Source organism: Octopus bimaculoides, chromosome 10 (assembly GCF_001194135.2).
Source record: "Octopus bimaculoides isolate UCB-OBI-ISO-001 chromosome 10, ASM119413v2, whole genome shotgun sequence".
NCBI lineage: Eukaryota > Metazoa > Mollusca > Cephalopoda > Octopoda > Octopodidae > Octopus > Octopus bimaculoides.
In genome coordinates this window covers 72,835,519-72,851,005 of record NC_068990.1, presented here as the reverse complement: position 1 = coordinate 72,851,005, position 15,487 = coordinate 72,835,519, and the positions used below count along the sequence as shown (strand labels likewise).

At 32.1% G+C, this 15,487-nt stretch overlaps 1 protein-coding gene across 6 annotated transcripts in view; it reads left to right on the top strand.

Moving 5' to 3' along the window:
* LOC106880698 (zinc finger protein 629) overlaps nucleotides 1–15,487 on the top strand; it is a 411,919-nt gene that overhangs the window by 186,084 nt on the left and 210,348 nt on the right. For 3 of the 6 annotated variants that reach the window (XM_052971293.1, XM_052971292.1, XM_052971294.1), the window contains one exon: nucleotides 13,093–13,335. The exons of the other annotated variants lie outside the window; for them this stretch is intronic. The gene's annotated coding sequence lies outside the window, so the exon portion shown is untranslated. The remainder of the gene's footprint in view (nucleotides 1–13,092; nucleotides 13,336–15,487) is intronic. 6 annotated transcript variants of the gene reach the window in all.

Here is a 15,487-nt window from a genome sequence, read left to right as displayed (position 1 = left end):
TTCAAGAAATAATTTATAGTTTGAAATTGGTTTAATTAAACTTATTAAAGTCCTCACAAAAAAAATTTTGCATTTTTTTTTTCTTTTAATATTTCTCTCTTTTCATTCTAAGAGTGGTTAAAGCTTTAAGCTGCTAGTGTATCAAAAATAATGATAAATAAAAGCAAAATAAAAGGAAGTAAAAAAAAAACAAACAAAAGAACATAGAATTCAATCTACAGCACTAAGTTGTCTGCTCATCATCAGTGTTCCATTTGAAGAATTCTCTATCATCTTCTGTAAATCTTCTTTGCTTCTTGTACAAATGAACTTTACATCTACACCGATACTAATCAACCTACCAAATTCTCCTCTTTTGCCTTTACCAACATTGTGTATGTGTGTGTGTGCACTTTTACCCTTCCTGCTTGTCTTTGCATATAAATTCTTTGTTACACTTGTCTGCTAACTTTTTTTTTTTTTTACTTTCATAAAACCAAGCCTATTCATATTAACCATGTCTCAGTTTTTAAATCTCAGTTTCTGTGGGAGCAGGTCTCTTTTTAAATATGAAACTTTCATGCAACCACAATGTCACAATATCTGACCGATTCTGCCTTAGCATACTAAAACTCCTACTATCACAGAATATATACTATTATGTTACTGTCTTATAATTTGCACAAGCAACATTTCCAGGTAATGCTTTCTGTCATGAATTTCGTTGAATTACAAGTAAATTGGCCCATAGAAATTGCAGAGGAATAAATTGAAGATATTTTAATTTGATAAAAAACAATACTGGTTCAATATGTAGTATGATATAGTATAAACCTATAATAAAGTTTAGTGTAAGAAACAACTCGATTGTTTTGGCTAGAAAGGTTTACTTTCCAATAGTGAATGTTACTGATGCTGTAAGCATTAACTTGGGATAATTTTTTTTTTCTTTAGGAAATGGTAAATCTTTATTTCTCTATATTTCTTACAAAAAACATCTAAGTAGTATTATTAATTCAGAGAAAAAATAACAAAAAGTAAAGTACTAAAACACTAAAATCTCTGCTAATTTCTTCTTTATGTCCTATTTTAATCATTTTACAGTTTAGGATAATCTTAGCCATTTTATTTTTACGTAACCAAGCAACTAAGTACCAGTAGCATATTTCATTCTAAATAAACTAAAATGCAGAAGAAATATTTGACCTGCAGAATTTAAAGTTTGCTTCATATTGATGTCTGGTCATTTGGAATCATCACTTGTAAAATTGTCTTGCATTGCAAATCAATCTGGATTTATTTGTACATCGGAAAAATAATGCTTCCTTTGTAAATATATACATATACATATAATAATTTCATGCTCTTTCTGTCTGTCTCTATCTATCGATCTGTCTGTCTGTATGCATGCGTACTCACACTCACATATACAGTTCGCAAATGCTTGTACACTCTATGTGTACCTTTCACCTACATGTATATGCGCATTTACAGTAAATTACTTGATAATTAATGATTGTTAAAGTGGCATGAAGTTTTGGTCACATTGGTCTTAATATCGTGAGCAGGAACACAGTAAATGTCTATTGTGTAAAAATTAATGTCTGTATAGTTCGGAGTCTGATACCTTATATGTTCAAGCATAACACTTGCTTTCTAAATTAAGCATGATGATCTCTTGGCAAAGTGCTTTTATTTTTTTTTTCTCCAGGCTGTATATCACTATACAGGGTTTTGAGTTAGTAAGCCTACTTCATTAACTAGCTTAATACACCTCTCAGTGATAATTGACAAATAAAGTTGAGGATGTTGGCTATGGAAAACTTGTAAAAACCTAATGAAATATCATCTCCCAGTCCTAAATATCTAATGCCTTGTGCTTACTTGGAGAATTCATACTCACACCTTTAGCAGAGCAAAAATCATCTAACTGGAAGTCGACAGTTATTCGTTACTTTATTTGCATGGCTATTGCAATTTTGCCGCATTTTAATTGTAGTTCCTTCAGTTGTTATGAAGCTTTGAAGTATTGTGCATAGCAGAAGTTGTAAGTTGAACAGTATGTAAAGCTATTTAAATGAAGAATTAAAACAAGAGCTGTAGAACTTGTTAAGAATTTATTGCATATTCACATATTCTCTATGATAACTGCTTACTTCTAGGTCAACTAGGCTATTTGATTGAATAGTCTTGTATATTAAGAATTGTCTTTGTCAATGACAGTGTAGTCCAAGTAAAGGAACCTTAACTATGGATTTTTATGTTTGGGAAGCTAATACACAACCAACTTGACTAAATGTAGTTCTTCAATATATATTAAAAGCTGATTATTAACAATAATTTGGGTTTAAAGTGCTAAAGCCTTGCACTAGAAAATTCAATTATTCATTTTGTTTTATTATTTCTATTTTGAGTAAGTTTCATTTTCTATGAAACAAAACTTTCATATTGTGCATTAAGGAAAACCTATCCTAACATTAATGCCATAAGCTGATCTTTTTAGTTTTTATAGCTTAAGTATTATGAACTTAAGCATATCATTAAATACGATACAATATAAAAATTGTAAAGATAAACTGTATAGCAGAGAGACTTCATATCAATTTATCAAGATATTGAATGAAAATATAATTTCTTGAGGATAAAAAAAAAAAATCATTGGATTACAAATTCTATATGTCTGAAGAAATTTGTTAAATAGGCTTTATGACATTTGTTGTAGCTCACTATATGAAATGATTTTTTAAAATTTTCCTAATGTTTAATTTGGTTTATTTGTTGTTTGTTTTTCTTCTGTTGAGCATGATATATTTTCATTGCATTTTGTACAATATATAAAACTGGTTGACATACTATTGGATTTAATCTTTATGCTATATTTCATGAATATTACTTTATGAAATTATAATCAACTGATTGTTTATATCTTAAAATATTACATCAGATTTTTGAAATATTTTGTATGAATTCTAAATAAAATCAAGGGCTAGACCTTTAAACGGAATGTTAATATTAAAAAGAAAGAAAATTAAGAAAATAAGAAAACAAAAAAAATAACTTTTATAATTCAGGATATTCCATTTCTAAGGTCAGTATGCCACCAGCTGTTTTGATATGGGTTGCCTGGTCTGTTTCTCATATGCTAATGACCAGTGTTTAAAATCCTTGTGGCAGCCTTCCAAGATTTTGGTGTCTCGTTTCTATTCCACAAACAATGCCTACTTACTTAGGGATTTTCTAATAAAAATAGCATATCTTGTTGAGGTCTGTTGAAGCTAAAATATGAATTGGCCCCCACCAAATAACTTTTAGACCTGGACTCCAGATGAACTATGCTACTCAGCTTAAACTAATCTATGATCATTTTACTGAAATCAATATATTGATGTTTCCATCTGACCTTGGCAAGGTTGAATAAATGCGTGCTTGTTTATGGCCATTTGGGCTTGTAACTCTACATTTTGTAGCATTTCATGTACCTCTTAATATTTGATGAGTCTAAAAGTATTGTATATGTATGTGTGTGTGTCTGTTAAATGATAATCCTCTCATTCACTGATTGTCTGAGACAACAAATACAATTTAACTGCACTAACCATGTCTAATGTTGCTATTGGCACAATTTCAAATGTGGATATATATCTCTTTCCTTAAAATGTCCAGCTTTTCAGTTAAGTTTGAAAGTTGCCTCTTGTTGTTCTGCTAGATTGTAGACAAAAGACCAGTGTTACTGACTTGTGAAAATAATTGTACTAATTAAATTATTGTCTGAATAAGTGCCAAGATGAGCAAGGAAGAAAAATGGAATGGGTGGAGGGAGAGAAAAGAGACTGTATCTGTGACCTATCACAAAGTTTACTTGAATTAAGAACTCATTGAGACCACAATACTGAGCTTTTTCACTTGGACATTTTACAGAATATTAGCATCCTAACTACCAAAACTAATAAGTTAATTCATGTAAATTAGCCGTTAAAATCTAAGTTGAGATTTCTTTTAAAGCCTTTAAAAATTACAGATTAAATGCTTTATGTGTGTGTGTGTGTGTTTGTGTGTGTGTGTGTGTGTATAAAATCTCTTCGTATATATTTCATGTTTGAATTCTTTGCTATTAATCAGTTTGATTTTAAATGTTACACCAATGCAAGTTTATTTCCAGCAATGACACAATGTAAATATTAGGGCTCTAAAGAGTAAACTACACAAATGAATAAAATTAAAAAGAAAAAGGCTTCTCAAGCTGATGTGATGAGGGAAGCTTGGGAGCTTAGTGAATTTTTTTATTTTTGAAAATTTTTTTGTTTTATTTGTTTACTGAATCAGATTTAACTTGGCAACTCTATAGTGTATATATACCAAAATAGAGTGAAATCCACATGGTAACTAAAATAAAATAGAGTGTTGAAATTGTTTGTTCATGAATAATCAATTACATTATATACATGAGAACATAAATTAAGTTGGAAATACTGGATTTTGAAGAAAAAAATAAAACACTTGATATTTGTTCATTTTTTTTTTTAGCATATTACCAGAGAATTGTCATATATTTAGAATTATTGTAGTTGACTCCTCTCTTGTTTCTGGTAACATCTTTGAATACTTGCTAATAAGTCAGCAAGATCTGTCGACTGAATACTTGTTATGTATTAAATAGAGATATATGTTCACAGATCTTGATATTCTGATTTTAGGATAATATTCATCCTGTGTTGTATATGAGGTTGTCACAGGTTAAACACTGAATTGCTAGATATAACTGGAAAATGTATAGAAATATTTGAGGAGTGTGTTTTGGTGGGTAGCTCAAAAATAGAATAAAAATTTAGATTGTTTAACTTTGTTCAGTTGTTAAGTAAACTTGGTATTTTAGAATTTTCTGCACAAGATACAATAAATACAAGGATGCCAGTACAGGGATAGCCTTGCAATACTGAGAAAATAGCTTTCGTTGTTTACTATGAAGCGTTTTATGAAGCAGACAAATAGGATAGTGACCAACTCAGTGTAGATTATGGATATTATGTTAGTAGATATTTGCAAAAATAATTCATTTACCAAACAGTCATCGGAATATGATAGATCAAGGTCAGAGCCATGCAAGTCTGACATTGAACTAAATGTTGCAGCATGATAATCAAAGAGAATAGCTGTCTATGTTTGTGTTTCTTTTCATTTCAAATGGTCCAATGGGAGTTTTCTAATGCTTAAAATTCAGTTACTGGTCAAAGGAAAGCTGTGTTCTTAATAGGAAATATTTCTTTGATGCTGTCATTTCTAATGATTTCAGAACAAATAAATAACGTAGCATCATTCCATACATCATTGTAACTGTTGCTGCAAAGACAATATTCTCTATTGATGAAATGCTATAATTCATATCAAAGAAATATATTAAGTTTTCATCATATTTTCATTTTAGAAGCAGTCATAGAAGTCCTTTTATTTTTTTTTAAGCTAGTAAGTAATACATCACCTTAAATATTTGTCTGAACATTATTTCAATTGCATTTTTTAATTTTACATAAAAAATATTTTAGCTATTTTAATGGTGATTTGAATGGAAAAAAATATTATAACTTTATTTTATTGTCTCAGACTTCATATACCTGAGAGCATAATATGTTCTATAGTATAAATGATACCAGAATGTTATCTGTCATTTGATGAGTAATGTTGATAATATACTTTAGCCCTTGTAGGTAGTAACAGATAACGTAGGTAATAACAGATGATGTTAAAAGGGTACCATAATTATAACAAATTTCATGGTGGTTATATAAAATGATGAAATGAACAGTAATTTTTCAAATATCTATTAATTAAAATGAAATTAAATAAACCAAGTTTTTCAAATGTATATTGGTCATAAATATATTATCAATAACAATACTACTGTTTAACTATGAATTAATTACAAACGTAACTTGATGTTAGCTATCATATGGTAACACTGGTTAGTGTATGTATGTGTGTGTGCGCGTGCATATGTGTGTGACTAGATAGATACACCGATAGATATCGTAATTAAGGGAGATAAATTCAATAAGATAAGAGTTATCTCCCTTTGGAGGACGGACTAACAGAGAGAGGGAGAGAGAGACAGAGAGATTTCTAATTTATGCTAATAAATAACTTACATATCTTCATACAGAATTTCTAGTAGTTAACCAAGACATCCCACACTGATATATGTCAGTGTATAATATATTTAATGTGTGATGGACTGTGTGTAGTTAACCAGCTGTTATGTTCAGCCCGTGTCCAATACCAATGCAGATGTAGGTAATTATAGGATCTTGGTTCAGTTCTTAGGACTTGTGCAGCATTTACCCCTTTCCTTTTTCTTCTTTTTACTGTAGTTGTTCATTTCAGATTTGCAAGGTGACAAATTCCTTGTGAGTTTGCCTTCTACCCTGCACCACTCAGGCAAGATAGGCTCCTTGAAGGTGAAATATTACTTGACAATGGATATGATGCAGTACTGCTGCTGCTAAGGTAGCAGCTGCCAACCTTACTGCTAGTTGTTTGTGATCTTATCACTTTCCCCTCCATATTCTCACACACATACACACACATACACACACACTCAGACACACACACATTTTATATATATATGTGTGTATACATGTGTGTCACTATATTTTTTATTATATAATTTGATTACCTACTCTATTATTGTTCTCCATGTGTACAAGACATATTATCAATCTTTATAAGATTCCAACAAATTTAGAATTAATTCCAACACTACTTCTCAGCAGCTTTTCTAATGTATATTAGTACTGTGACAAAACATGGGAGCTCTGTTAATGTGATTGTGTTTAAGATACCACCTATGTTCAAACATAATCTCATTAATTTCATCCATGCATTCACATTTCACAGAATAAAAGACTTGAATCTTTTATAGTTTATCAATTCATACAATTTGCTTTCTGAGCTTGCTCTTATGTGTTTTTACGCATCTACACATAATGCAAGTGAGTAAAACAGTGTACTTGCACAAATGTGTGTGTGTTTGTGTATTATCACTTCAATTATATATATATATATATATATATATATATATATATATATAAATAAAATCATGTGTAGGGGTGTTGTTCCATATTTCTATGAAACTATTTTTGAATTTGAATTTATAAATGGCTTGTTTTTGGATTTATATCAATCAATTTGCAAATTAAGTTTAATTTCTAATGCTTGCAACAATAATCTCTGTATATACATTCACAAACTTCCATAACTTGATGGACGTTAATTTTGATTTATTCTTAATTTCTCTTTTGAAATTAATTAAATAGACACATACACACATCATAATTTACAATTTTCATGTATGTATTCCTGTACTATTATGTGAGTGTGTGTGTCTATACATATATGTATGGGTATGTGTGAGATGTTCCTTGGTTTGATCATGTTACCATATGAATCACAGCAAGTGAAATGTGCTGAGTGTTGACATGCAGTAGTTCCTGGCTTTGTATACAGTGCAAACAAGTAGTGTAAACATTTAAGCATTGTCACTATTTTTCCAATTCTTTCTGAATTTCACATGAAATTTTTGGTCCTTCAAAATCATTTTGACATATAAGTAGACCTACCTGATTTTGGCTGTAAATTTTAGTCTCAAAAATCTGACTCATATGCTGGAAAATGCAGTCCTAGCCAAAGAGCTGATGTCTTCTGTTACTTATGCAAACATTAATGCCTGACTTATCATTCCTTTTGTAGTTCAGTGTGCACACTTTAAAAAATGTGAAGAAGATGCTTTCGAGATCTGGACACGATGTAACCTTAAACATACTGGAATCCATTCGGCAAGAAACCAGCTTCAAAATTGTTGTTTAGGTGCTCAAAGGTAATAAAATAGAGCTGGCAACACAGCAGCCAATAGAAAAGTGCCTCAGATCCCTCTGGGACACTAAAACATATGTTGTCAGGGAAAAAAAATTACAGCTCAATATAGGTGAGATTCCCAACAGCAGATGAAGCCAGGAAGCACTCCACAACAACCCTAAGGAGTAACGAACTAATCTTGGTAGCAATCTACTTTGGCCATAGAGTAGTAAGAATAAAGATAGTAGATTTGCTCCTAGTAGTAAACACTTAGCTGCCTGGTGGCAGCTGTTTTCATTGACATCGAAGACTAAATTGATATTCAATGAATCCAGAGGTTAGAGAAAGAAAATTGCTGGGCCAAGCTATTATTTCAAATGTATCACCGAAGCATGGAATATTCTCTGAACCTAAACAATATTCCAGATGACTCACAACAATTGTATGTGGCTGTTGAGTGCAGAAAGTCAAGATGGCACTTCTATGGTGACAAAAACCATCTCAAAGCTTTCTGACCACAGGAAAAAAAAAAAAAGGACACCTCCATAGCAGCAACAAAAACCGGAGCAGTTTGTGATCGCAACTGCAACAATGACAGCAGCTGCAGCACTAAAACCAACTGCAACCAAAGCAAACACTAAGGAAGCAAGAACAACAAAAACAAAGGAAGGAACATTGTCATCAACAAGTGCTATATCACAAACAACAACTGAAAGCTCCCAAACAATTAAAAGAGAACAGAAAGGACCCCCCCCCCCCGTTCTATGAGTCAAGTAGTGAGGGTACTGCTGCTGAGAAAGGACCCTAACAAGGATGATCACACTGATAAATCGTCAGCCCATAACTGTGCTAAATGTCGATTCCAGAATTTTGGCCAAGGTCTTGTCAAGGAGGTTGGCACTTGTCGGCAGTGGTCTGATTAGTGATGCACAAACATGTGCCATCGCAGACAGGTCTATTGACAACAACCTCCACCTCATGTAATACATCATAGAGAGGGCTGGGCAGTGGGGCGGGGTAGTCTTAATATATTTTTCATCTTCAGTTTTTTTTTACCTTTGCTCTCTTTATCCTCTTCATCTTCCTTTTTCATCAACTGTCTTCATCTTTCTGCCACCTTCTTTCATTTTGATTTTATTTTTTTGACCTTCTTGCTTTTATGTATCTTTTTTTCTTTCATTTTACTCATTCTGCTTTTCCATTTTTTTATTTTCTTATATTTTCTTGCTTCTGTTTTTTTTATTTCTATCTCCCATTTTTATTCCATCCTTCATCTTTCACTCACTCATTACTTGCCAGTTATTTATTTCACTCATTCACCTTTCTCTTACAACCATTCTTTATTATTTTTTTTATCTTTAACTTATTCATTCTTTCTTCCACACATTCTACCTTTTTCCTTGTCATTATTCATATTTTTTTTTATCATTCCTTTCCCAGTTTTCTTTTCTTCAATTTATTCCTTCTATTTGCCATTTCTTTTTCTTTAAACATACTTATTCCATTCTCCATATTTTCATTATTTCTTCCTCTCTTTCAGTTCTTACTCTAACTCCTTTTTACTCTTGCTTACTATTTTTGTTTTTATCTTCCTCATTTGCTTATAGTGTGTCCATTTCTCTTTCTTTTTCCTTCCTTCCCTCCCTGCCGTCTTTCTTTCCTTTCTTTCTCTTTCTTCCCTTTTCTTTTTCTTTGTTTTTCTTTCTCTTTCTTTCCTTCTTTTCTTTCTCTTTCTTTCCTTCTTTTCTTTCTCTTTCTTTCCTTCTTTTCTTTCTCTCCCTCTTTCCATCTTTCTTTGGTTTTCCTTCTCTCTTTCCTTCATTTCTTTTTTCCCTCCCTCCTTCCTTTCTTTCTCTTTTCTTTCTTTTCCTTCTCTCCTCTTTTCTTTTCTTTTGCTTTCCTTCCTCTTTACCTTCTTTCCTTCCTTTCTTTCCTTCTCTCTTTCTGTTTCCTTCCTTCCTCCCTTCCTTCCTTCCTTCTATCTTCTTTTTCTTTCATTCTTTATTCTGTTCTTTCTTCCTTTCGTTCTTTCATTCATTGCCATCTCATAACAATACACTAAGAAAATTAACCCTGTCTCTAAACAAGAGCAGTCTTTATTTATTATTTGGTATCTTTTTCATTTCACAATAACAAAACCGAGTTCTAGTCAGGAAGCATTTAGCATCCTGCCTCGCTTCCCACTCCATTTCGACATATGTGTTTCTGCATCATAAATTTAAAACAAATCAGAAATAACAAAACGTGGTGTGTGGAAGGATGACATTTAACTAAAATTGATTTATAATATACAAAAAAAATATTTCTCTCCATTTTTGTATCTAAATTATCAAGTACTGTGAAGTGGATAAAAAATTGATATAAGTTACTTCAGAGTAAAAAAAAAAAAAATACAGGTGATAAATGTTTTTGTTTTTTTTTTTTGCTATAAATAACATTAATTATACATTCACACTAGTTTGCATTTTAAAGAAATACACCATGAGAGAAATAAGATTTTCAGTCAATGGACTGCAGCCATGCTGGCATGGGCACTACCTTCAAGGAGTTTAGTTGAATGAATCAGCCCCAGGATTTACTTTTTAAAGCCTGTTACTTATTGCGTCAGTTGTTTATTCTGAACTGCTAAGTTATGGGGAGGAATGTAAACAAACCAATGACGGCTGTCAAGTGGTGGTGGAGGACAAACAACTATAAACACACATACACGTGCACGCACACATGTGAAGGTGCATGGCTCTGGTTAGAGCATCGGGCTCACAATCTTGAGATTGTGAGTTCAATTCCCAGACTGGGTATTGTTTTCAGTCATGTTTGTTTGTTTGTCCGTGGACAAGATATCTAAAGAACCACTGGATGTATTCAGATGAAACTTCCAGGGATGTTTGGCCTCATAGCTGGCACAAACTGATTAGACTTTGGAATCAATTGTCTACCGGACAAAGTTTCTGGATTACTTTTCTGGTTTTTTTACTTACTTTTTGAGAGTAGTTGAGTTCATTTTTAGTATTCTTGTTTGTGAGGGCAGTCAAGTTTATTTCAAATATTCTCATTTTAAAAAATATTCTCTGGCTAATCGTTGAGAGGACGTTGGTGTTGCCTTAACGGAGGTTTGAGTTCTCTGAGTGCTCTTGTTTTTTTATTATTTTACATCACTTTTAAATTATTAAAATTTTTGAATTATTTTATTTGAATTATCACTAAATACTTAAATACTTTTGAAGGTTGTTTGGATACTTGAAGAAAGTTGGAAAGCACAGATGTTCATTCAAAAAATGGTGCTGGTTTAATCTATATTTCAGTCATGTTTAAAGCTTTTAGAGGTGGAGGGGCAAGAGCATGCATATATATATATATGTTCATTAACATGTATGTGTTTTAACGTATATGCACGCACACACACATACGCACACACTCACAGTGGAACTTGGTAGATAGATTCTGTCTAACAGATTTATTCACAAGGTGTCGTTTGGCCTGGGGCTATAGTTGAAAACACTTGCTCAGGATGCTGTGCTGTGGGACTGAACCTCACATTACATGTTTACAAAGTGCAGTATGTAATCACACAACCATGCCAATATATACATACTTACATACATGCATGCATGTATGTATGTATTGGAGAGCCTTTGATTACCGATCAGCCCTAACAGGGCTGAAATAGGAGTAAGCAATTGCAACAGTCATCCTTACTATGTCTCACCCCTTAAATCCTGTATGAAACATGTCACCAAATCCTTATTCTTCACACTTGCAACTTTTTAGAATGTTTTCCCTACTTTCATTTTTGTTAGAGGCATCAGCCTGTAGAAGTTAGAATTGAATATCAATGACATTTAGTTTTTTGATCTTGAAGGCCCCATAATAGATGTTAGCATTGCTTCTTTGTCTGAGACTGTGGTGTATCTGTGTTTTAAATTCCATATTTCAGTTTTATATGCAAGTGATTGCACATCAGTTTTAGATTGATGTTATACCTAGTTTTTTTTTTTGGGGGGGGGCGGATAGATTCTCTGCAATTCATTTCTAAAATAATTATAGTTTTTAAGTGTCTCTGACCTAAATTCAATTTCTTATAGTTGCTTTTATTTTTCACTTGTTTAGACAATGTCCTGAGGAAAGGCATGAATACTATAAATGCCACAAATATCTGACTGCCTTAAGTCAATAGAACTTATTTAGTATCTGTTTACAGAAACTTCTGATCAGAAGGCTCATGTGATTGGTTCTCTTTGTTTCGTTAGTGCATAGGATAATAAAATATTAGTTTATCTACTTTATAGTATTACTTGTCATAGTGTAGAATGTTAAAACAACACATTGCTTAACCTACATTATTCTTTAGCTTCCTTGAGCAAGCATTATTAGAAATGTATTCTGAAAATTTGCATCCATTGTAAGTCTTCAGAGATTCCTATTTATGCACAAATTATAGGTAATATGACTCATTTTCAGAGATAGTGTTTCATATTTCAGCAAGACATTTTGAGTTGATACATTTGGATTCAAGCAAATAATGATTAGTGCATGTGCAATCTGAGCTTGAAAGAGAATTGATTCAGATAAGCCAAAGAAAAGAAAGAGAGAAAGTCAAAAGTATAAAGAGCTACATTTACAAGATGTAAGTTCCCTGATTTTTATTGAAAATTGCAGTAACAAGATTAGAAAATAGTAAAAGCTAGTGACTAATTGTTTTAAAACTTTTTGAAAGCTATCCAATTAATGTTATCATTTGTAACTCTACGTGTATACCAACCCTAAAGAAAAAAGAAGGGAAAAAAATTCTTCTTACTGACATGAAGGTTTGCTCAAATCTACTGTATGTGACTCCATCTAATTTAATATTTTCAGCATTTCGTATGTACACCTGACTCATAGACAAACATTTAGTGAGAATGAAAGAATTTGAATGAAACTGACTCTTCTTAAGTTTTATATGTTTGGCATCTGAATTAGTGAATGCCGTGGATAAGGAAAGGTGTAATAATTCAATTTGTCTTTTTCAATGTTTGTTGTAATTTTGAAAGAAAAAAAGTAAAAAGAGAGCTTGAATCTTGATTCTTTTATTTTTTATTATCCTAAATTAAATTCACCAGTAGTAGCCGTCTATGTATTTTTGTGCATTTGTTCTTCATTGCAGAACAGTTTTTGATTTGATAAAACATAATAAATGAATAAAGTATTCTCTATTATTGTATCGTGTTAGCATAGCTTAACTAAATGCTAAATAATAAATTCTCACTGGTTGTTTCTATTTACTTTCAGGTAAGTTTTCACTTTTCGAAGATGCTCACACGAAGAGGAATTGTTTTGATCTTGCTCTAATTCTCTACCAAAGAACATTCTGACTTTGGGGACCTTTGAAACGAGAAGGTAAAACAGTCAAATTACCTATTAAATCTACATGGTAATCATCACAGAGAACGCCTTTTGAGTGTTTTGCCTGCTTAAGAATCTTACAAAGAGAAAGATCACAAGTTATCTTTCACTTAATTTTAGCAACTTCCAGTAAGTGAACTATCTCATATATGATATTTAATCAAAACAGCTATATTCTGTAAAGTTCATTTTTAAATGTTCTCTTCTTTAACCCTCATTTGCGTGTGTTTTACATATCTGTGTGTGTGTGATATATCATGTTTCATATTTTTATATTTCTTTTACCATTTTCACAAAATTAAAATTGAATGGGATTTGATAATTTTAACTTCTCTTCTGTAGCCTTAATTGTATTAAATTTTTATTTTTTTTATTGCTATCTCATACCATTTGTAGTGTTTATGTCAATCATAAGTATCACATTATCTAAGGTATAGTGTATTTACCTCTCTTAAACAATATTCACTATTTCTAATTCCTATATTTTCTAGCCCTCTTACAAATAAAGTATGTTCATCTCATTCTCGATTGCTCACATTTCCCATACTATTTTCACTATTATATCTTTTGGTTTCCCTTTGTGCAAACCACTTGTTATACACCTGGTATTGTGATACCACTACTAACACCAATTATACTGTATGAACAACTTACCTACTACTATAATTAAAACTTTACTGCACAGCTAGACTCTGCAAAGCGTTTGAAGATTTTGACTCACTGGCTGCCTACCTGATGTAGCATTCTACATTCAGAGTTATAACAGTCTCTGCTCTTTCACATTCTGTCTGACTATGTTGTCAAGCACACTGACCAAGCTTTGATTTTGTTAATGCCCATGGCTGAAAAGAGAGAAAAAATTTTTAATTTTTCTTTAACATTCTTGTTTTGTCTTACTCTGCTGCAAAGAACATTTTTAGAACAGAAATATAATTTTAATCGTATTTATATATTTGGATATTACTGGAATATTAATAGTGTGTAGATATAGAAGTAAGCGATCTATTTACGAACTTTACTTAGCAATTGGAGTTGATTCTGTGTGAGAGTAATTTTAATCAGAAAATTATCCAGCATGCACAGCCTATCTCAATCTTTGAAATGTAAATGGATGACAAATGCAGAAACTATGTATATTTGTCTACCTTAATTTTAGCCACTGGCATACACATAGGTTGGTTTCCACTTAGTTCATTCCTGATCACAGCCATTTAGTTCTGTTGCAGCTATGTTCCATGAGCACTTTAAAGTCTTCTAATACTCGTTTTCTTACATCACCATCACTGCACACAAACACACGCACACATGCACTGGCTGGTTATTTGAATGGAAAATGGTTCAGATTCACACCAAAGCATTTCTTGATTTAAATGACCATCTTACATGATCCCTGCTACTTTCTTCTACAAACCATTGCTATTATGCTAAACTGTCATATGTCCAAATTTGGCCAAATGCAATTTTTTAAATATTTATTTTTGCTTGGAATAGCCAGTTCTTTTGGTCAAACTATCATTTCTCCAGCTGCTTCAGATGCCAAAATATAAAAAATTGTCAGTGTAGGATAGTTTGTACTAAAAGTAGTAATTAACAACTACAAATCATCATCATTACTACCACCATCATCATAATGTCTTCTGTTCCATGTTTGCATGGGTTAGATGAGAGTATGTTGGAGCAGACACTTATGTGGCTGGATGCTCTTCTTGTCAACAACCTTCACATGTTTCAAAATGAGATGGCCAAATTGTTAGCACACTGGGCAAAATGCTTTACAACAATTTGTCTTGTCTTTATGTTCTGAGTTCAAATTTTTCCAAGATCCACTTTGCTGTTCATCCTTTCAGAGTTAATAAAATAAGTATCAGTTGAGGAGTGGGGCTGATGTAATTGTCTTACTCCCTCCCTGAAATTGCTGGACTTGTTCCAAATTTTGATACCAATATTTTGCCCAAGATATTTGGTGAAAAATTGGGATAGTTTTAAGTCAGATGTTGAAGTATGTACAAAAATTGCTATTTTACTAAGATTATGATCTCCAAAGCCTTATGTACCTTTTTCTCATCAGTTATGTCATAAAGTAAGTTATTGCTCGTCTGTCCTATCATTGTATCAATTTTCTCTTCTCATGTCCTTGCTGGACTTTGCGCCATTTTTGCCATCCCAAATTAACTCCTCTCTTTGTGACCATGTTTCCCCACTGGAACCTAGTTTAAATTGAGAATCGACTTTGGACTTTGCACCATTTTTGCAATCCCAAATTAACTCCTCTCTTTGTGAC